This window comes from Protopterus annectens, chromosome 14.part0, assembly GCF_019279795.1.
Source record: "Protopterus annectens isolate FY-2018-M chromosome 14.part0, PAN1.0, whole genome shotgun sequence".
Classification (NCBI taxonomy): Eukaryota; Metazoa; Chordata; order Ceratodontiformes; family Protopteridae; genus Protopterus; species Protopterus annectens.
In genome coordinates, this window is record NC_056748.1 from 1,115,287,012 (window position 1) to 1,115,312,679 (window position 25,668).

Below are 25,668 nucleotides of genomic sequence, written 5' to 3' on the forward strand. Positions count from 1 at the left end.
CCAGACCTTTTTCCATTACTATAACTCTGATTTACAATGTGCATGCTGACCAATCAGCGTGCACGTTTTTGAATATTAATGGGGGGGTCATTGTATAATGTGTTATTTTCCACTCCCAATACCACCAATAGTTGCAAAAACACGTATTGTAAAATCACAAAAGAAGAAGCGACCAGGAAATCTTCACCGTTTATTAAAATAAAAATCTTCAGATAACTGCTCTTGCACCTCGGCGTATCCAAGCCTTTAACAGAGTATAACTTGTTTCAAAAACATTTCATTAAATACCTTCACAAGCATAAATTAATCAATTAACCTTAATTACTTAATTTATAAAATATTTAACAGCAGTATTGTTTTAAAAAGACAAGTTCATAAAAAACATCTCCAGTTACATTCCTGGTTAAGTCCTGCTGGACTCAACGTATTATATTTTAAAATAAATAAAGATTCTTTTTCCCTTAGCTTCTTTTTAACATCTATTATACTAAAGTTTTTCTTTTCAATACATTCCAAAACAGATACTTGCAATCCACCAAAATCTCCCCCACGTTTTTTAAGGAAATGCAATGCAACTGGGCTAAATTCACTGCCCTTTTTAATATCACGGATGCGCTCTTTTACCCTAGTTGCTAAACTTATTTTGCTTTCTCCAATATAATATTTGTTACATGGACATCTCAAACAATAAATGTATCTGCTTTATTTTCTAAAAAAAAAAAAAAAAAAAAAAATATATATATATGCTTGTTTCCCGCCTTTCTAAGCTAGTATAATCCAGTTTTCAGGTTAGTGCTGAATTCAGGGCTGTGTTACAAATCTCTGTTTGCCCATACCTTACTTGGATAGAAGGACGTTCTCTGTTCATCTGTGAGAGAGGGGAGCTTTGAGCAGCCTGTCTGTCCCTTGAGGAGTGGTTTCAGCCCAGAAATTAGCAGTTTATTGGCCATTTTGGGCTAATTTCTATCTCTTTCATTTCCCTGCTATAAATACCGTATTTGCCCGGTTTTGCGCGTCGGGCAGTGCCAGTTAGCTAGGGTAAAAGTATTCCCGGCTCCACAAAGTCTCCTCTTCAATTTTTCCCTTGGAACTAGACAAAATTTCAACTTAAGCACTCAAGCCACTCATTTCTCAGCCTGGCACTTACTCAAAACTTATAGCAAGCACTTATAAACCCTAGCACTAGACCCTCCTGTACTGTACAGAAGGACAAGGCTCTCTATTCGACCTTACCAGCCATTCAGTAAAACAGTTCACTGTACCTATCCAGGCATGTCCAAAGGGCAGTTTCAGGTTTACTCTCCAGTCCAACTGGTGAATCTGGGCATTTTGAGGCAATGTTACAACTGCCTCATGTACACAGACAACGCCCTCCTCCTACTACCAAACACTAATACATGTGAGAGATGCAATTATACAGCGAAACTGGAGGCTAAGCTCTCTCAACTCAACTGGATCAAACAGTCAAGAGGAGAAGGGAAATACTTTTATCACACCACCAGTCTCACATAAACCCACTGAAAAAAATATATTCACTGAAAAAATGTATTTCTTTCTTTTCTGAAGAAATGTCAAGCAGAGGTCTTTATTTTGCCTCTGAAGAAATGTCACCACTGAAGAAAATGTGCAAAAGTAGACCAGACAAACTCCGTACTACTGTATCTGTTATACTTTATTTGTCTCAGAACAAATTCTTGCCAGACAGTTAATTCTGTCAGAGCTATTTCAATTCTGTTATAACACAGCTAGACAGATGAGTAGACTAAGGCACACTTAGTCTAAGACGTCACCTACTGAATGAAACATACTGTCAAGTTTATATACTCTTTTCAAACAATGTTATTTTTAATGTCCTTGTGACTTGTTCTTCTGGTTTCTGTCTGTGTCATGAAAAAGCCCATGGTTATTTCATGTCCTTTTTTGGTCCTTGCTGTATCTGAAGACTTCACAAAAGTCTCTCCATGTCATCTTTGCGTCACTTGACCTGTCTGCATTTTATTTATTTAATTCTGCATCTGAAAGCCAAGAAAGTCAACTTCCTTTTTTTCTAGAACAAGATGCATTGACAGTAATGCCTACAGCTATATGTTATTAATATCTAAGCGGAACATAACTGTTCTTGCAAAGCAAGCCATATTATTTCGAAAACTGCTGTTTGACCTTGCACATTCCCTTTCATTGTACACACAGTATATTGGGGAAAAGCATTTTAATTTACACAATACCTATCACCCATTAAAGCAGCACTGGAAAGAAACACACATAAATACACGAAAACATACTCAGAGGCTCTAAATAAAAATCTGCAAAACCAACAGAGACTTCCAAAGCAAACATTCAAGCAACCTCCATCCCCCAATACAAACCATGAAACACATACTTCACAAAATCAGTGTGCCATGCAATCACAGCCCTTAATGCAAAATAACATACCCAACATACTAGTAATAGGTGACTCTATAGTCAGGCACACTGACATCCCACTCACTAGGTTGAATAAGGAGAAGGTTACTGTTAGCTGCCTGTCGGGCGCCAGGATCCGCCACATAACACAAGCACTCAGGTCACTACAGAACAAGTACAAATATGAGTCTGTCATTGTCCATGTTGGTGTGAATGACCTGAGCCATACCTCTCTGGACTACATGAAAAGAGACATGGAAGATCTCTCTGATCACGTAGCCCAGGCCGGTATGACCCTGACCCTGAGTAGCATCCTGCCCTCATCAAGAATGATACCACAGTATAAAGAAAAAATTCTCAATTTCAACAACTGGCTAAGTTTCTGGTGCCATTCAAATTAGATCCAGTGTCTGTCCGCCTGGGATGACATGCTCGACAAGCCATGCTGCTTCGCTAGAGATGGCTTCCACCTGTCACCCTTAGGCTTTTGAATACTGGCCAAGACTCTTGCCACCCCCATAGTGCCTTTTTTAGGCAAGGCTCAAAAGACAAATCTACAGCCGTAAATAGCACAAGTAAAAAAAAAACTGAGGGTAGTGCTACTCAGTGCCAGAAGTCTGAACCTCAAAATGCACGCACTTGAGGCACTCCTCAGTATGGAGAAAATCTATATATGTGCAGTAACAGAAACCTGGTTTAAGGCTCCAGAGAGCACCTCAGCACTACCAGGCTACAACTCATTCCATACATTTCAGCCACAGAACCCAAACCGAAATACAAAAGTTGGGGGCGTATTCATATTCATCAAGGATACCCACACCTCCAGGTTAGTTGCACAGTACGATGCTTCAGAGATCATCCACGTGCAACTAACAATGGGCAAAACTGCAATTCAAATTGTAGCTTGCTGCAGATCACCCACCATGTCCCAAGACCCCCATTCCGCATTCCTCGAAACACTGGGAAACATAAAGGTCCTACCAAACACCCTAATATTGGGTGATTTCAATTATCCAAACATTAACTGGGAGAACTACTCAAGTACTAACTCCCCTGCCCAACATTTTGTAGAATTTATAAACTCAAACGCCCTGGTTCAACTGGTCAACACTCCCACCAGAGGTGGCAACATATTGGACCTGGTCATCACCAACATGGGCGACCGGAGTTCCACACCGGAGGTCAGCCCCTCACTGGTTAGATCTGACCATAAACAAATCACTTTTGATATCTACATTCCACCCCCACCCCCGGACAAGAAAACCACCATGAAAAACGTTTCAAAAGCAAACTTCACGTTATTTAAGACCGAGGTGGAAAGTTTCAAAGCCCCCATGCTGAAGGATAATGCTGTCCATGCTGCAAAATTCTTTACTAATGCATTCCATGGGCACCTACAAGAATGTATGGATCATGCCATCCCAAGCAAAACCAAGACTGACTCCTCCAAGAAAAGGAAACCAGTCTGGTGGACTCCTGCCATAAACAAGCTATACAATAGAAGGAGGAAACTAGTACAGAAAAGAGTAAAATCCCAAGAAGGGAAGACATCCCTGATCAGTATCAGCACGAAACTATGATCCCTCATAAAATCATCCAAGGCGTGCTTTGAAATAAAAATTACCAAGGACTCCAAGGATAACCACAAGGCATTCTTTAGCTATGTCAAGAATCTAAGTGGCAATGCTCAGATCTGCTCGGAGTTAGTGCAGAATGGCACAAAATACACTGAACCGACCGATATACCCAACATCCTGGCAGACAGGTTCAGCGCAAACTTCACTCCCCCCTCTCACCCGCAAGAGGGCCCATAACCATACCAGAAGAATGTAGAGTCCCTGAAATCACAGACACTCAGGTTAAAACAGCCCTCTCCAAAGCCAAAAACACAGCATCAGTGGGACCGGATGGTGTCCCAGGCTGCATCCTACACAAGCTCAAAGATGAACTAACCCCTCACCTAAACACACTGTTCAAACTCAGCCTCTCCACAAGCTACGTACCCATAGAGTGGCGCACAGCAGCGGTTATTCCACTCCACAAAGGTGGAGCCACAACAGACCCTGGGAACTATCGCCCTATAAGCATGACTAGTTTGGTCTGCAAGGCTATGGAGCGCATCATCATGGAACTCATTAACAGAGACATTGGGAACCTCCAAGCACTGGACCCTACCCAGTTCGGCTTTGTTAAGGGCAGATCATGCCTCCTGAACCTGGTGGACTTCTTTGAGACAGTTACCAAGGCTATAGATGAGGGAAAGGTGGTACATACAGCCTATTTAGACCTCGCAAAGGCTTTTCACACCATTCCCCATTCTGGTATTATAGATAAGCTCACCAGCCTGAACATAAACCCCTACATCACAAGATGGGTTGCCAACTGGCTCACGGACAGAACCCACATGGTGAGAGTTGCGGGAGCTAGGTCTGACTCTAAATCAGTTACAAGTGGAGTTCCCCAGGGCTCAGTCCTAGGACCCCCTCCTGTTCGGCATATACTTCTCAGAGGTACAGGCAAGCACAGGAGGACTATGGCTGACCAAGGTCACAGACAACTGCAAACTAGGGGCTATAATTGACTCTCTGGCTGACACAGACATCCTCCAAAAGAGTCTCACTGAGATGGATACCTGGTGTCAAAATCATGGCCTCAAGCTAAATGCCAAAAAGTGCATAGTCATCCCCTTTGGAAAAAACAAAGTACCCACAAACTACCACATAGGTGGTAGTCCCCTAAATACGGAAGATGTAATAAGGGATCTGAGGACCCAAGTAGATAGTAATCTCAACTTTGATAATCACATTGCCAAAGTGGTTAGAAAATCCTTCTATGTGGCCCACCTAATCACAAAAGGGTTCGCATCCAGGTCAAAAGAGGTCATTGTATCCCTCTACTCATCACTCATCAGACCCATCATAGGGTACAATGCCCCATTTAGGATGTACCTTATAAGGTACCTGCAACAGCTGAAAAAGAACACAGAAGTACCTCACCAAGAGGATCACTGGCCTCAAACAGATGCTCTATGCAGCTCGACTGAAGAAATTACAGCTGTACTCAGTTGCATACCGGCTAATCAGAGGTTATCTCTGCCTGACATACAAGGCCATGTCCATCCCAGAATTGATGGACATGCTCCACCTAAAGAAAACCATATCCCCACGAACCACACACTCTAGGGATCTAAACCTCACCACAACAATAAATAGGACATGCTGGAGGGATAGATTTCTGTCCCAGAGACCTCCCATGCTTTGGAACAAGATCCCAATCTACATTAGGCAGAGCTCCTCGCTAACACTCTTCAAAAGAAATCTTGACGAGTGGATGGGAAACAGAAAGTTTTCCTCGGGGATCACTTCAGTGGCTCTGCTGGACAGAGGCACAGGGAACTAATCTAAGGGGGGCAGTGAAAGCCAACACATTCTGGCTAGGTTTATAAATGCCTTTGGGCAGACAGCCTAGTACCTACCTATGAACCTTCACTATTACAACTATGAAAACCTCTTTCCTGAAATGTTATGCCATTCACTCTTGTGAAAGTCTTTTTAACAAAAGGACACATACTACATTTTCCACATGGAAAGGTTCCCTGTACAACCATTTCTCCATATCTAATGTTTTCTGGTAGTTCAGACTTTCCATGGACTAAAAAGTCCTTCAAGTTCCTACCTCTAGTATATAAAAATGTCACTTTTTTATTGTAGATGTGTGTTAGCCGTTTATCTTTTTCTAACAAATCCCATCCATATTTGATTCCTTCATTAAACTTTTCACTAAAAAGAGTATATGTTATCACAAAAATATATTTTCCTTTAAAGTCATACTATTCTGATTTTCTCTATTATCACTATTACAAATTGCTTTTTGCCCATATCCTTTTAAACTTACTTTTTTATAGCTTGTTGAATCTTTTTAGCTTGATATCCTCTATTTATAAACATTTCCGCAGTCTTTTGCATTTCTTCTTCCACATCTTTTAAGTCACTATGCATTCTATTTATCCTTAACATTTCTCCAAATGGCATTGCCTCCATTATATGTCCTGGATGGCAACTCTCTCCATGCTGGGTGGCAACTCTCTCCATGTAATAAATACTCTCTTTCTTCACATTTTCTGTGTATTTTAGTTCTAATACTGCCATCCATCCTACCATCAACAGTTAAATCCAAAAAGTTAACATTATGTCCTAGTTGTATACCATCAAATTTTATCCCAAATGTATTATTGTGAAGATCCTTAATAAATTCCGGGACATGTTTGGATCCCCCCTTACACACGAATATTAAATTGTCAATGTATCTGTAATATCTCTCCACATGTACATTAAAAAATGTACTGTTGTAAATATATACATTTTCAAACAATCCCATAAACAGGTTTGTGTACATGGGGATGAAAGCTGGCCCCATCACCGTCCCCTGTAACTGTCTATATATCTCTCCATTGAATTCAAAAATATTGTTCTCTAAACAAAAAAGGACAAGTTCTATTATATACTTTGTTCTAGGACAATCACCCAGAAAATAAAGAACTGCTTCTAATCCATACTGATGTTTGATGCTTGTATATAAGCTAACTACATCCATTACCAAAAAATATTTATTTTTACTCCAACTAATTTATTTTATTTTTTCTTTAAAATCCACAGCATTTTTAATATACGAAGGCAAAGTTATAGCTTTTGGCATAAAACATTGATGTAATAGACAAGAGATGTTATGTGTAAAATATGCACATGCAGATACTATTGGTCTACCTAGAGGATTTTCCATGTCTTTATGAATTTTAGGCATACAATAGAACTTAGCCATTTGGCTTCCTTTACTTGTAAATGTATGCTTTATATCATCATCAGAAAGATAATATAATCAACACCCTTCCTTAATAATTTCTCATACTCCTGGATTGCTTCATGATATTGTTCTATATTAATTACTTTATGAATATCCCTATTATTAAGATGTACATAACACATTTTTAAATATTGCGTGTAATGCTGTATCACTAACTTGCCCCCCTTATCCGCTGGTTTGATTGCTATATCCCTTCTTTTACTTAAACTATTAAAACTATTCCATTCTTCTTTTGTGAGATTATACTTAATATTTTTCTCTTTTAAAAAATTATTATATTCCTTCTCTGTAGTATAGTTCATAAATGTTAAATACTGTTGCAAAGTTTCATTATTAAATAAAGGTAAATAGTTGCTTTTATGTGCTATCATTTCAGTATTCAACTTGCAATATGCATTTGAAATAACATCTGAATCACACGAATAAAAACTGTTGTTACGATCAGTATCATCACTACAAATATTTAAATCACATTCACTCAATTCATTTTTAAATTGATAAATCAAATACAACTTACGTACAAATTTGAAAATTTAAATTTTCATTTCATATAATCTGGGGAAAACTGTTGGAACAAACTTAAGTCCCTTATTTAACACTCTTAAGTCCGTGTCCGATAATGTAACTTTAGATAAATTCACAACATAATTTGATTTTAAAGTCCCACTAAAATATTCATGTTCAGTTCCATTTCCCTCGTTTGTTGTTTCTGTATTCATATCCATTCCCCCTTTGTTGCTCTGGCTCATTCCAGGATCTTTTCCGTATACCCTTAGTGTTCGATTCATTATGGAACTGCTGGTACATATATTTTCCATTTCCGGGTTTCGGCAACCGTGGATATTCCTCTTCACTTTCATATTCCATCGACGATGCTCCATATTCTCCATTGGAACGAAAATTACCTTTTTCCACCGTTCCTTGATCTTCCCGGAACCTAACGCATTGATGCATACGTGAGCGCTTGATGACCTCAAACGCATTATTATGCTCATAGTCCCTCATATCTCGAGTTAATTTATTCTTTTTTCTTTTAATGATGTAATTCTCATATGATATTAGTTTTTCATTAGTATTCTTCAAAAATTGTTCAAATACAGTCACATTTGTTTGTTTTAGTATTTCTTGACAAATCATTTTAGTTCCTTCCTTAATTTTAGTTCTTCTAATCTGATCTCATTCTACTAATATAGTAACCCATTCTTTGCTGCATTTATGTGCGGCAGCTGTCCAACACTGGTGGAATACTTTTTCTTTTTCTACCACTAAATCAAAAGGCAAAGATGGGTTTTTAATAAAACGGAGCCCTCTAGGAGTTATGTCCAACTCCAAGTATCTTTGTAGGCTTTGTATATTAAGAAACACAGACGTTTCTTTCAAAATCAGTCTTTCTATTTTGTCAAGCAACTCTTGTCCATCCACATTTGTAGAAAGTTTTATACTTCCACCCACTGCCACAAATGGGTTAAAGTCAAGCAACCTTCTACCTTCTTCCCATTTTTGAAAGAAATTGGTTGTATTACTCACACTTGAGTGTTCTTGTTGTAAATAATTTTTCGAAACTGTATGTCCTTTCTCACCCATTAAAAGTAGATAACCGTCCAGTGAGGTTTGAGATGAACCCGGTCCCAAATCTCTCAATAATCGTGGAAACGATGAAAAAGATTCACTGGCCATACTGAACCGAACCCAATACCACCGATAGTTGCAAAAACATGTGTTGTAAAACCACAAAAGAAGAGGCGACCAGGAAATCTTCACTGTTTATTAAAATAGATATCTTCAGATAACTGCTCTAGTGCCTCGGCTTATCCAAGCCTTTAACAGAGTATAACTTGTTTCAAAAACATTTCATTAAATACCTTCACAAGCATAAATTAATTAATTAACCTTAATTACTTCATTTATAAAATATTTAACAGTAGTATTGTTTTAAAAAGACAAGTTCATAAAAAACATCTCCAGTTACATTCCTGGTTAAGTCCTGCTGGACTCAATGTAGTATATTTTAAAATAAATAAAGATTCTTTTTCCCTTAGCTTCTTTTTAACATCTATTATACTACAGTTCCTTAAAAAACATGGAGGAGATTTTGGTGGATTGCAAGTATCTGTTTTGGAATGTATTGAAAAGAAAAACTCTAGCATAACCTGGACCTCTTCAAATCTATGAAGATTCAACCCCTTTACCATGATCCTAGGTAACTTTAATAACTCAACCATAGACTGGAAAAACTACTCGTGCCAGAACACAAATGCCCAGAGATTCCTCGATTTTACAGTGCAAATGCCTTGGAACAGCTAGTCAATACCCCCACAAGAGTAATAATATCTTGGACTTGGTATTAACTGACATGAGTAACCACTGCAGCACCTCTACAGTATCATCCTCCCTGGTAAGATCCGACCATAAAGCGGTCAGTTTTGAAGTCACCATCCCCCCTGACCCCCCCCCCCCCCCGCCAGCTAGGGTCAAACAAAAAAACTTCTCCAAGGCTAATTACAACCTCCTGTGGGATGGTATAAACAGCTTCACAACCTCCTCCTCCCCCACTGTAGGAACTGGCACCAATGTCCAAATCTACATCAAAGTACCCTACAAGCATTTATATAGCTGCATGGAATCACGAATACCTGAGAGGACAAAATCATTATCCGCAAGGAAGAGTAAACCTGTCTAGTGGACATCTGCAATAAATAAACTGTATAACAAAAGGAAAAAATTACTGTCCAGAACCAAGAAGGAGCAGGTGCCCAATTGGAAGCAATCTCTCCTTAGCATGAACAAGCAAATAAGAACACTAGTGAAATCCTCTAAAGCCAACTTCAAGTCCAAATTGGTCACATCTACTAGAGGCAATCATACGGCCTTCTTCACATATGTCAGCAATCTCAAAGAAAGCACCCAGATCTGTTCAGAACTAGTGGTCAAGGGCACCATGACCATCAAATGCTGCAGATATAACCAAGCTACTGGCTGACAGATTCAGCAAAAACTTCTCCTGTCTGTCCTCCCATCATTAAATCAGGACCAGCAGCTCCCCCACCCCTTATCTCTAGGGAATAGGTCATCACTGCCCTTCAACGGCAAAAAATACAGCCTCCATGGGAGCCAATAACATCTAAGGCTGCATCCTACATAAACTCAGGTATGAACTTGCAGCACCATTAGGCACCCTATTCAACCAAAACCTGAGTACCAGGTTTGTCCCAGCAAAGTGGAGGACAGCTATTGTCATGTCTTTACACAAAGGTGGAGCATCCACCGATCCAGGAAATTATAGACCTGTCAGCCTAACTAGCCTGATCTGCAAGGCCATGGAACAAATTATCATGGACCTCATTAATAGGGACATTGGCAACCTCCAAACACTCGACCCCACACAATTTGGTTTTGTCAACAGGAGGTCATGTCTGTTAAATCTGTTCGAACTCTTTGAGACAGTCACCAAAGCCATGAATGAAGGGAAGACGGTGCACACCACCTACCTTGACCTGGCCAAAGCCTTCAACACTGTTCCCCACTCGGGCATAGTAGATAAGCTCTCTCAACTAGGCATCAATCCATGTGTTATCAGATGGGTAGCAAACTAGCTCACTGATAGAACCCACATTATCAAAATAGGGGAAGCCACCTCAAGCAGTAGACCCATAACGAGCGGTGTACCCCAGGGATCGGTCTTGGGGCCTCTGTCATTCGGGATATACTTCTCTGAGGTACAGGCCAAAACCAGTGGACTATGAAAGACCAAGTTTGCAGATGACTGCAAGCTGGGTGCAATCATCAATTCCCCAAGTGATGTGGGCATCCTCCAAGAGGGTCTCACCCAAACAAACGACTGGTGTCAGAAACATGGCCTAAAGCTGAATGCCAAAAAAATGCATCATCATCCCCTTTGGGGAGAATGACATCCCCACATATTATCACATTAATAACGTCCTAAGTACACAGTCAGTAGTGAGGGATTTGGGCACCCAGGTTGATAGCAACCTGACTTTTGACCACCATGTTGCTTCCGTTGTAGGGAAAGCTTTCTACATGGCCCACAAGTAAGGGTATCTCATCCAGGGACAAAGAGGTCATAACATCCCTGTATTCTTCCCTTATAAGGCCAATTATTGAGTACAACGCCCCCTTCAGCATGTACCTCACAAAGCACATGCAGCAGCTGGAGAGACCACAGAGGTTTCTCACTGGGAGAATCCAGGGCCTCAAATATTTGCCCTACATAGATAGACTCAAAGTCCTGTTTTTCTACTCATTTTCATAGAGACTCCTCAGAGGTGACCTCTATCTGGCATACACAGCAATCTCAGACCCCACTTGATGGGACTGCTGCATATCCATAAGTCAAGCTCCTCTCAAGCAACCCATATGCCCGACCTCAACCTGGTCTGTGATATCAATAGGACTTGTTGGCAGGGCATATTTGTGTCCCAGAGACTCCCCCATCTGTATAATAGACTTCCTCTCCATGTCAAGCAAAGCCCCTCATTATCCCTTTTTAAGCACAACCTGGATAACTGGATAGAAAAAGAAAATACACCCCTGACATTCCACCTGTGTCCCTGCTGGACAGGGGCTTTGGGTGCTGACATGTCTACGCATGGGTTAAACTCTTGATTATGCCTATAAGAGCCTCAGGGCCAATAGCCTAGCAACATTCTATGATCCTATCCCACCTCTAACCTGTTCGTTCTGTATTTCTTCATCTTGTGTCCTTTGCTTCACCTTCTCAGCCTGTCCTATACTCTCATTTCTGAACCATGCCATTATGGTGAAATAAGAGATGGACTTATGCTAGGAATATGCTAGGAATGAGCATATAATTCAAAATCATCTTTCTGTGGTGTAATATCATAGCGCATATGGCAGAGAGCAACACTGAGGGTCATTAGTAATTATAGAGAAATAGCACTCTATGTCCTCTGGCACAAACGGAGGACAACCCTTGGCATGCACTGATCAATTGTGCAAATGAGCTAAGCTTTGCTGCACTTTCTAATCTGAAATAAAGTACAACTGGTCTCATTATTTCAATTTCTTTGGGGGATTAAATTCCCTGAATGTTGTATGATTTTCTATGACTTTTCTGTTTGCAGTGCAAACGTACTACATCTCCCAGATATAAGCGTTTTAGGACCCATTTCACTCTGAATGCTGCAGTGGCTTCCCTTGCCAGTAAACTGTGGAGATATTAGCATGTGAATTAAGTTGAAGGATCAATTCTCCTCAGGGTAGCATATATTCTTTTTTAATGAGCATTCACAGTATAGTACAGATCCACTGTTGATGCTACTGTATTGTCAGGTTTGGTGCAGGTCACATTATCTTATAATATTGCAATGATCCTACATAAACTTCACATTCTTCAAAACTGTTAAATTGTCATAGCATGTTCTTCACTCTGCTTTTCCATAAAATGTTTTGTTTGGCAACTCCATTAGCACTTTTATGTTGTCCATCTCTTTGGATTGTTGTTATTGTGTAACCTCTTTTCTTCCCAAGACAACCGTGGTTCTTTCCTTTCATTTGCACGTGTGTGTGTGTGTGTGTGTGTGTGTGTGTGTGTGTGTGTGTGTGTGTGTGTGTGTGTGTGTGTGTGTGCATGCATGTGTGTGTGTGTGTGTGTGTGTGTGTGTGTGTGTGTGTGTGTTTGTTGCTGTTGAACACATCAACATTATGCAATTGTCTGCACGCACTCGCATCCACAACTGGGGGGGGGGGGGCTCATGCATGGTCATTGTTTAACTCCACTGCTTATATTTCAATGTGGCTGCAGGATAGTTTACCATAATGTAGCTGCAGGCCACAACGAGAGGCTCCTCAAACACAGTGGCCTGGCTCACACTTCTCAACTGTCCAGATTTTCGCAGAATGTCCAGATTTTTGCCTCATATTTTTGGTCTATTCCTCATGAAATTTGCAGTTTTCTGAGGACTGACGTCATTAAATAATGGCAAACATTTGAGTGTCAGACTAAATATCCTTCAGGAAATACATAATAATGCAAAACCTCTTATTCTAACAGTTCCTAAGTTTATAGGAGTAACATTTAAAATCTATGCCTATTTTTGGACCTTTGTCTCATTATTTCTGGATTTGTCCAGATTTTTTGCACTGAGAGGTTGAAAGGCATGGCCTGGCCACATTCGTATCTGACTAGCATTAATGCTTGTTGTGGATGCATGGTAAACAATGCAGTTGTGGCCACAACTGTGGATCCACTGTTTATGAATCTCCAGGATTATGATAAATCTATGCATCTTATCGGAAATTATTTGAAGAGAATTGAGGTGTTTTTTAATGACTGAGACAACAAAAGTGATGGGCCCTATTCGAGTTCTGCTAAAATGATTTCCGTACTGATTGCAGCTTTTGACTGCTATGAAAGAATCGTTGCTTTTTTAGCCTAGAACAGGAGGTAGTTAATGTTGTTTCTTATATCACCTGACTTCCTTATCCTATCCCAATCTACGTGTTGCTACACGTTTTTCATTTCTCTCTTCTCGACTTACTCCTTTATCACTTTTCTATCAATCTTACTTTCATACAGATACCAAGAAACCTTCTCACTTTCTCCTTTTACATGTGGAATATGTTATCAATTCAAATACTTCTATTTTCTGTTATTTATACTCTGTACAGTTTTTATTTTGCCATGATTAATTACATATTGTTGCATATTGTAGTTGTCTTTACTTACATATTATTGTTAACTGGTTTGTAATCTAGTTCTTCTCTTTCTCAGGCTGGGAATGTAAGTCGTCATATGTGATTAGTGTTTAAATAGCTAAAGGTTTAGATTTGGGTCAAGCCACATTCCAAGATATTTAAAGGAAGAAGTTGTGTCTACAGATTGACTGTAAATGTTTGTAATATGCCAGTCTAATGATACATTTGAGAGTTTTTTTTTTACTTGCACCATCTAGCACTGCATGTTGCAAGGATTAAACCTTGTGGTATTCCTTTCCTTATAGGAGCATGGGGTGATATAGAAGCTCCTAGTTTCGATCTTATGATTCCGTTTGAAAGGTGGTTCAAGAAAAAGTAGCACGTTGTGGGACTCTTTTACCTAGGTAATGATTCTAATGGATTAAATGATAAACTAGACTGAAGGCTTTAGTTAGGTCAATACATACGGTCCTATTAAGAATATCATTATCCATAGCATGTTGTGGGACTCTGTTCCCAGGTAATGACTCTAAAGGATTAAATGATAAACTAGACTGAAGGCTATAGTTAGGTCAACACATACGGTCCTATTAAGAATATCATTATCCGTAGCATGTTGTGGGACTCTCTTACTCAGGTAATGATTCTAAAGGATTAACGGTCCTATTAAGAATATCATTATCCATAGCATGTTGTGGGACTCCATTACCCAGGTAATGATTCTAAAGGATTAAATGATAAACTAGACTGAAGGCTTTAGTTAGGTCAACACATCCGGTCCTATTAAGAATATCATTACCCATAGCATGTTGTGGGACTCTTTTACCAGGTAATGACTCTAAAGGATTAAATGATAAACTAGACTGAAGGCTTTAGATAGCTCAACACATACAGTCCTATTAAGAATATCATTATCCATAGCACGCTGTGGGACTCTTTTACCCAGGTAATGACGCTTAAGGATTAAATGATAAACTAGACTGCAGGCTTTAGTTAGGTCAACACATATGGTCCTATTAAGAATATCATTATCCATAGCACATTGTGGGACTCTTTTACCCAGGTAATGACACTAAAGGATTAAATGATAAACTAGACTGAAGGCTTTAGTTAGGTCAACACATATGGTCCTATTAAGAATATCATTATCCATAGCACGTTGTGGGACTCTCTTACCCAGGTAATGATTCTAAAGGATTAAATGGTAAACTAGACTGAAAGCTTTAGTTAGGTCAACACATACAGTCCTATTAAGAATATCATTATCCATAGCACATTGTGGGACTCTTTTACCTAGGTAATGACTCTAAAACATTGAATGATAAATTAGACTGAAGGCATTACTTAGGTCAGCACATCCGGTCCTATTAAGAATATCATTATCCAAAGCACGCTGTGGGACTCGCTTACCCAGGTATTGTTTCCAAAGGATTAAATGATAAACTAGACTGAAGGCTTTAGTTAGGTCAACACATATGGTCCTATTAAGAATATCATTATCCATAGCATGTTGTGGGACTCGCTTACCCAGGTATTGATTCCAAAGGATTAAATGATAAACTAGACTGAAGGCTTTAGTTAGGTCAACACATACTGTCCTATTAAGAATATCATTATTCATAGCACATTGTGGGACTTTTTACCCAGGTAATGACTCTAAAGGGTTAAATGATAAACTAGACTGAAGGCTTTAGTTAGGTCAACACATACGGTCCTATTAAGAATATCATTATCCGTAGCATGTTGTTGGACTCTCTTACCCAGGTAATGACACTAAAGGATTAAATGATAAACTAGACTGAAGGCTTTAGTTAGGTCAACACATACGGTCCTATTAAGAATACCATTATCCACAGAACGTTGTGGGACTCTTATACCCGGGTAATGACTCAAGGATTAAATGATAAACTAGACTGAAGGCTTTAGATAGGTCAACACATCTGGTCCAGTTAAGAATATCATTATCCATAGCACGTTGTGGGACTGTCTTACCCAGGTAATGATTCTAAAGGATTAAATAATAAATTAGACTGAATACTTTAGTTAGGTCAACACATCCGGTCCTATTAAGAATATCATTACCCATAGCACATTGTGGGACTCTTATACCGAGGTAATGACTCTAAAGGATTAAATGGTAAACTAGACTGAAGGCTTTAGTTAGGTCAACACATACGGTCCTATTAAGAATATCATTACCCATAGCACGTTGTGGGACTCTTTTACCCAGGTAATGACACTAAAGGATTAAATGATAAACTAGACTGAAGGCTTTAGTTAGGTCAACACAACCGGTCCTATTAAGAATATCATTATCCATAGCATGTTGTGGGACTCTTTTACCAGGTAATGACTCTAAAGGATTAAATGATAAACTAGACTGAAGGCTTTAGTTAGGTCAACATATCCGGTCCTATTAAGAATATCATTATTCATAGCACGCTGTGGGACTCTCTTACCCAGGTTATGATTCCAAAGGATTAAATGATAAACTAGACTGAAGGCTTTAGTTAGGTCAACACATACAGTCCTATTAAAAATATCATTATCCATAGCAGAATATCATTATCCATAGCAAGCTGTTGGACTCTTTTACCCAGGTAATGATTCTAAAGGACTAAATGATAAACTAGACTGAAGCCTTTAGTTAGGTCAACACATACTGTCCTGTTAAGAATATTATTATCCATAGCACATTGTGGGACTTTTTACCCAGGTAATGACTCTAAAGGGTTAAATGATAAACTAGACTGAAGGCGTTAGTTAGGTCAACACATACGGTCCTGTTAAGAATATCATTACCCATAGCATGTTGTGGGACTCTTTTACCCAGGTAATAATTCTAAAGGATGAAATGATAAACTAGACTGAAGGCTTTAATTAGGCCAACACATACAGTCCTAGTAAGAATATCATTATCCATAGCAAATTGTGTGACTCTCTTACCCAGGTTATGACTCTAAAGGATTAAATGATAAACTGGACTGAAGGCATTAGTTAGGTCAACACATATGGTCCTATTAAGAATATCATTATCCATAACACGTTGTGGCACTCTTTTACCCAGGTAATGATTCTAAAGGATTAAATGATAAACTAGACTTTAGGCTTTAGTTAGTTCAACACATACAGTCCTATTAAGAATATCGTTATCCATAGCACGTTGTGGGACTCTTTTACCCAGGTAATGACTCTAAAGGTTTAAATGATAAACTAGACTGAAGGCTTTAGTTAGGTCAACACATATGGTCCTATTAAGAATATCATTATCCATAGCACGTTGTGGGACTCTCTTACCCAGGTAATGATTCTAAAGGATTAAATGATAAACTAGACTGAAGGCTTTAGTAAGGTCAGCACATCCGGACCTATTAAGAATATCATTACCCATAGCAAGTTGTGAGACTCTTTTACCCAGGTAATGATTCTAAAGGATTAAATGATAAACTAGACTGAAGGCTTTAGTTAGGTCAGCACATCCGGTCCTATGAAGAATATCATTACCCATAGCACGTTGTGAGACTCTTTTACCCAGGTAATTATTCTAAAGGATTAAATGATAAACTAGACTGAAGGCTTTAGTTAGGTCAACACATACGGTCCTATTAAGAATATCATTATCCGTAGCATGTTGTGGGACTCTCTTACCCAGGTAATGACACTAAAGGATTAAATGATAAACTAGACTGAAGGCTTTAGTAAGGTCAACACATACGGTCCTATTAAAAATATCATTATCCATAGCGTGCTTTGGGACTCTTTTACCCAGGTAATGATTCTAAAGGATTAAATGATAAACTAGACTGAAGGCTATAGTTAGGTCAACACATCCGGTCCTATGAAGAATATCATTATCCATAACACGTTGTGGAACTCTTTTACCCAGGTAATGACGCTAAAGGATTAAATGATAAACTAGACTGAAGGCGTCAGTTAGGTCAACATATCCGGTCCTATTAAGAATATCATTATCCATAGCATGTTGTGGGACTCTCTTACCCAAGTAATGATTCTAAAGGATTAAATGATAAACTAGACTGAAGGCTTTAGTTAGGTCAACACATATGGTCCTATTAAGAATATCATTATCCATAGCACGTTGTGGGACTCTCTTACCCAGGTAATGACTCTAAAGGATTAAATGATAATCTAGACTGAAGGCTTTAGTTAGGTCAACACATACGGTCCTATTAAGAATATCATTATCCATAGCACGTTGTGGGACTCTTTTACCCAGGTAATGACTCTAAAGGATTAAATGATAAACTAGACTGAAGGCTTTAGTTAGGTCAACACATTCGGTCCTATTAAGAATATCATTATCCATAGCATGTTGTGGGACTCTTTTACCAGGTAATGACTCTAAAGGATTAAATGATAAACTAGACTGAAGGCTTTAGTTAGGTCAACACATATGGTCCTATTAAGAATATCATTATCCATAGCACGTTGTGGGACTCTTACCCAGGTAATGATTCTAAAGGATTAAAGGATAAACTAGAGTGAAGGCTCTAGTTAGGTCAACAAATACAGTCCTATTAAGAATATCATTATCCATAGCATGTTGTGGGACTCTTTTACCAAGGTAATGACACTAAAGCATTAAATGATAAACTAGACTGAAGGCTTTAGTTAGGTCAACACATACGGTCCTATTAAGAATATCATTATCCATAGCATGTTGTTGGACTCTCTTACCCAGGTAATGACTCTAAAGGATTAAATGATAATCTAGACTGAAGGCTTTAGTTAGATCAACACATACGGTCTTATTAAGAATATCATTATCCAAAGCACGTTGTGGGACGTGGGACTCTTTTACCCAGATAATGACTCTAAAGGATTAAATGATAAACTAGACTAAAGGCTTTAGTTAAGTCAACACATCCGGTCCTATTAAGAATATCATTATCCATAGCACGTTGTGGGACTCTTTTACCCAGGTAATGACTCTAAAGGTTTAAATGATAAACTAGACTGAAGGCTTTAGTTAGGTCACACATACAGTCCTATTAAGTATATCATTTATTTCTATTGAGTAGGATATCATCTCTAGGTCTCCAGAGGACAGTCATTATATTATGACCAGCCCAGAAACCATGTTGCTTTGAAGAAAGTAATTTAAATTTATCTGTGTATTCCATTAGTTAAACCTACATTTTTTCCAGTATTTTATCTAAAGATGGTACTATAGATATGGGTATAACATTTCTGGTGCAATTAGGTTTAGCTTGTTTTGGTATAAGTTTATCTAAAGCTGCTTTTTTCTAATCATAATGTTTTTGGGTATACATTGGTTGTAAATATGTGGAAGGATAATGTTATTGTCTTTGCAGTGTGTTGTATGAACCTGGAGTATAACATATCAGAGCCTGTGGAATAATATATATATATATATATATATATATATATATATATATATATATATATATATATATATATATATGTATATATATATAAAATGATAATGGAGAAAAAAACTATAATCAAGTAGGTGTTTGAGATCTTTACATTTTAGATGTTTGAAGTAGAATGGAATAAGATATGGGGAGGTTCAAAGCTATATGTCAAAGTATTGGAGCTGGGTGGAAAAAAATGGAAAATTCTGTAAAGAAAATGTACCTTGTGTACACTGGTTACTTTTAGGATTGGAGATATTTGTAGATTGTTTGCAACTTGTCAGTAGGCAGACTTTTTTCCAGACTGTCGAGTTTTTTTTTTGTTTATTTTTGAAGTAATTACACATGTGTCTATGTATAGCTTATTTGGAGTGATTCCGTAGTGCAGTGAATCTGAAAAGTCAGAGTCTGAAATGCAGAAAAGGCTGTCTGAGTATGAGACTTCTTAAGAAGAGCTGTTTCAAAAATTGTAATGCTAGAAGACAAAGCAAGATGAGAAAAACTGATATTTTCTGCTGTACCAGAGAAACTGGAAGGAAAACGCTGTATTAATTTTATGAAAGCAGAAATAAGCAAATTGAATGATATTCCACAGCAACATTTGTTTATTTAAAGTGCACATCAAGTGTATGGTCCAAACCTGGCCATGAGAAAGAAGCCAAGACTTGTATTAGTATTCATACCAGGAGAAAAAGTTGATCCTGACAAAATGGAGGCAGAAGGGAAAAGTATTAAAAATTGGAGTCAGCTGAATGTTTGTGGAAAATAATTATTCACTGTACAGCAGGTAGAAGAGAAGCAAATTTATCTCAAGAATCAGGGAATGTCAAGAGGTAGATATAAAAGTTCACTTATTATATTATATTAAGGTCTATGTTTACTTATCAAACAGCATGTTTATTGAACGGCCATACATCATACACATACCATCAAAACTTCTTTGCATCAAAAGGTCATATGATTGTAAATAACTTCATTGACTGATCATTGTTGGTCAACATAATCAAAACAGAATATAGTACATACTTATTGATATGGGAAGGATAAAGAAATCTGCCCTTTCCCCACTGTCGTGCAATCCTGGAGTTGGTATATATAATTAGCAGAGGGTGTGGAGGGTGCAGCCCCCCATATAAGGAGGGTCCAGTGTTCACTGAATCCTCCTCATGTGGGTGGCTGTGCCCCACACACTGGCTAATTATATATACCAACTCCAAGATTAGACTGCAGAGGGGAAAGGGCAGATTTCCTTATCCCTAGCACACCAACAAGTATGTACTACATTCCATTTTGTTTATGCTGGCCAACTATGATCATTCGATGAAATTATTTACAATCGTGTGGCCTTTCAATGAAAAGGAGTTTTGATGGTATGTGTATGATGAAGGGCCTTTCAATGAACATGATGTGTGATCAGTAAACATAGACCCATTGTATTATATGTAGAGTTGAGATGTTTTCCTTTTTTGGCTGGATTAATATCCCTTGCTTAATCTAAAAACAAGTGTTTTCTGTAAGCAAGTAGGCTTGAAAAATAAGACAAAATGATGAAAACCATGAGAAGTGCATTTCTTACATATGCAATGACATCATTTTTTAATTCCTTTAGCAAATGTTTAGTGGGAGTCAAGAAGTCCACAACTGAAGGCAATTGTACATTTTGTTCTGCTCTGAGTAAAACTGAAATACTCCTTCATCCATCTGCAGAGTTGTTAGCTATTTTTTTCTCATTGCTGACTATATTTCCATGGGGATGAGCTATCTACAAGCCCAAGAAATTAATCTTGAGTCTTCTGAACATTCTTTTAAGTTACCAGGGCAAGCAGGTCAGTAAAAAATAAAGTTTGAAATTACTGGAAGTGCATAAGAGATATTAGCTTCCCTAACAACCTTAATACTTTAATGCATTTATTAGAAAAGTAAGTGTGTGTGTGTGTGTGTGTGTGTGTGTGTGTGTGTGTGTGTGTGTGTGTGTGTGTATAAAGAGAGAGATTTTATTTAAAGATAATCAGTGCACTGCTTCTTAAGGCTAAAAGTTAAAGTATACAAACTGTTTTTCACTACTGGGAGGAGAAAAGATATATGAAAAAACAGACACTCATCAGCGTAAGTGGGAGTGCAGGCTGTAAAATACACTTTACCATGGGAAACCTTAATTTTACCATAGCTAATGTCTGTGGTTGTAGCTGCCAGTTTGGGGCAATTGTTCCTATCTGGAGGGTTAAACCATGTTTTTAAAGATGCACATAGCTTTGTGTTTTTGTTCTAAGTTAACAAGGCATGTGGGTACTCTGAGAATTTATTTTTTGAAGGGTTTAATTCAGAAAAAGTCTTTAAAAATGTGACATAGGCTCAGATGGAGATGACAAGAAACAACTGTAAAAAATCAACCTGCTAAACATTAGTGTGTGCATGTAACACAAAAATTGGGAATACACATTCAAATAATTTGTCATGTATAATATATGGGAAAATAATTTATGCTAATAGTTCTGCTATCCATATTATTTTGGAACATAAATTGTCTTACAGGTAAAGACATAAAGGTAAGAGTACTGAATTATCTTGAGAAATGCAGACTGCAAATAGCATTGTTGCAGGAGACACATTTGGAAAGAAATGAGCATGTGGATTTGATAAAAAAAGGATTTCAGGATGGATATTCTGCAGAATATCATGAACAAAGGAGAAGAGGAGTACTTATACTAATCGCAGGATAAATTTAATGATAGGAGAGGAATAAAAGATAATAATAGCATATTAGTGGTAGTAAGGGGCTACTGCAAGGAAGGAGGCTTATGCTGGTATGTATTGATATTCAACCTAAAATTGCTATTATGGAGCTTAAGGAAACATTGAAAGAAATAATATCTTTTAACAGGGAACATTACTTATAGGTCATACCTGGAACTTGATTTGCAGTACTGAGAACATATCTGGGGGACGTAGAAGGGAAAATATAACAAAAAAGGGTAGATTTCTGAAGACACCTATGAAAATATTTGGCACAGAACACATGAATTCAACACTTGGAACTCAAATAATTTACAAGGTGCAATAACTGAGCTAGACCAGACAGAAATTATACCTTACAGGGATATGTATATTTAATTGAAAGTTTTGACACACATCCAATAACTATTTCAGGTCATGTGCCAATATAACTAAGATAAAAATGCAGGGTAATGAAGTAAAAATTAGACAGCAGCACTTTCCAACCTACCTGCTAAAATGAGAAGAATTTAAGGAATGGGTAGTGGAAATTATTCAAAAGTTATTAGGGAAGACAGACATTACTTCAGACATTGTAGCTGGTGAGTGGGATAAAATGAAAATGGAATTAAAAAGTAGGGAGAAATAAAATAAAATAAATATGGTTAAGAAATAATAGAAATAATTTAGAGGGGCTGACAAAGGTTAAAGTATTGCAGAATAAGGGGAATCTCACAATACAAGAAAAGTCACATTTGCAGACTTCTAAAGAGAAAATAGGGAAGCATCTGGATAATACAGATGAGTTTAGAAGATTGCTATTAAAAGCAAGTATTTTAGATAATAACTCCAGAGCTCAAAAACTTTTAGCACAGTAAATTAGGCAACAGAAAGGGTTGTTGCCAAACCTCGGGACCTTGTAACAAGAAAAATATCCAGAGATCCTAAAGAGTTATTAAAGATATTCCAGAAATTATATGAACAATTCTATAAATCAGGGAAATGTGTAAATCAAGAAGGAGCACAAATGGAAATATTCATGGAAGACTTAATGCCAAGGTTAGTGGTGGATAAGACTCAACAATTAATAGTTAATGAAGGAAAGAAAAGATAAAATCATGATGTTTTACCAATCTGCAGGAAATTCTCCAGGAACACATTGTATTCATGTGAAAGTTTGAAAGTTCGAAGTGAAGAAAGTGATAAGGATATGGAAGATTTTGTTCAACATTATTTTATAAAGCGGGAAAGTACCAACATCTTGGGAGAAAGCTGTGGTGGCTGTAATTCCTAAAGACAATAAAGACCCATCAGACCAAGCTTCATATAGACTCATTTCAGTTTTAAGCAATGAGTATAAAGTGTTTATGTGTATACTACCTAAAAGAATGGCAAGGGTGTTGTCAAAAATGATAAGATACGGTTCTGTGGTAGGAAGGCAAACATTTGACATTAATAGAACAATGATGATCCAGAGGGATGTAAGAAAATACCTCTGTTGGTGGGTCATGATGCAGAGAAAACATTTATCAGAGTAAATTGGGATTTTATGAGTAGGGCAATGGAAGCATTTGCATTCCCTGATAGAAAAATAAGGTTAAATAGGAGGATACATGAAAGATCAGAGGCAAGAATTAAAGTGTGAGCGTCTAAACAGAATAACCTGGCAGGGATGTCCTCTTTCCCCTTTGTTATTTGCTTTATATGTAGAGCCATTGGCAAAGACAATAAGGGACTCAAACATTCAAGGATATAATTGGTGTGGTAATAAAGGAAAGTCAGCTTTATCTGCAGATGATATTTGTTGTACCTCAGCATTGAGGAACATTTTGAGGCAGTTACAAGTCTTTTCAGGATATAAAATAAATAAAGATAGAACAAAAGCTATAGCTGTAAATTATGTCCTCACACATGAATTGATTCAGCAGTACCCATATTTATGAGCACACAATAAGATTACGTATTTAGGAGAATAGGTTAAAAGGCTTCTGCTATAGCAGCTAACGATATGTGGGAAGAGACTAAACAAAAGATAATATAAACACTGAGAAAGTGGAAGATCATGTTTGTGGATATGGTTAGTAAGATATAAACATTGAAAACATTTTAGTTCCTTTGGTTTTACATACAGGTCTGGCATATTTGTATCAACAAGAGGGAAAGCTGTGGATAATAATAAAGAGTTGAAGGAATTTATCTGGGAGGGGCAGAGGGCAAGGGTTAGATGGGATAAGCTGATCCTTCCAATAGAATAAGGCAGTTTAGAATTACCTGATTCAGAGGGATATTTTAGAACTACACAATTAAGGCTCATAGACATAACAAAGGCAGAAAGTTATACAAGGAAAGGAATGATAATGAAGTGGGGGGGTCAAGAAATAAGGAAAGACTGGGATTTTGGATGCAGATCCTTAAGTAATAGCAGCCATACAGAATATTAAATTCATAAAGTAGAGAAAGTATTCCAAGAACTAAGCCAGCGTGAATGGGGATGTCTGCAAGTAATGGTACAGAAATTAAGCAGTGGGGAGGGGCTAACATTTGCTGGAAAAACTGGCAAAGGAACCTATTTATTGAAAGCAAATAACTAGGAGGGAATGTAAAAGAATAGGATGAGGCCAAGAAGTCATTTGTAGTGCAGGCTAGAGAGACTGCCTTCTCCACCAGGGATTATTAATATCAGAATATTGGGAAAGATAAGGGATAGAGAAATCCAAAGTGAAATACCTGCTCTGTTAAAAGTTTCTAGTTGAATCTAGAACACAAACTGCTGTTAAAAATGGGTAATTAGTAGGGCACATGATTGTCACTGTTAAAGTGACACCCCGACCCCATGTGCAAAAATGAGAAAGGGGGTTGAAGATGGATGGAAGGAAAAATATTGCATGATATTTTTAATAGTCAATCACAGAAGGTTAAAAAGATTAGGAAGAGAGACTGGATAAGCAATTTACAAGTGGACAATGGGAGGATATATTTATGGTTCCCAAGTATGCAGCAACATCTAGAAGGTTTAGGATTTTTGCTTGGAGGAGTTTGCATAGTTATTTTTATACTCCAAACAGACTTAAAATAATTTTTCTTCGAATAGGCTGCAAATGTTGGAGGGGTGATGGGAAAGAAATTGATAACTGGGAATGTATGTTTTGGGAGTGTTGGAGAGTTAGCAGAGTTTTAAAAAAAATGCCTACAGAGTACTCAGGCAGACATACTGAGTGTTGAAATAGGTATAACTAAGGAAATTATTGTTTTGAGTTTGGACACTGGATCTGAATTGCCTAGACATAGTAAGGGCATGTTAAGTTTTAATTCTGTTGGCTGCCAAAAAAGCAAATAATAGAACATGGAATTCCAAACTCTAAACCAACTGCATTTGAAGTCCTGACTATTGTAACAGAAATAAAAGAACTGTAAGTGTGATCTTTAGAGAAAGGAAGACCCAAATTATAACAGTAAATGGAATTTGTGGGAACAATGCATGCATAATTATTTTCAGAAGGAGTGAGGTTTAAGATAAGGTAGAAATGAACAATTTATGAAATGTTGGACTAATAATAGTTTTAAGAAAGAACAATTCATGTATTTCTGAAAAAAAACAGCTACTTCAGCAGATTTGATA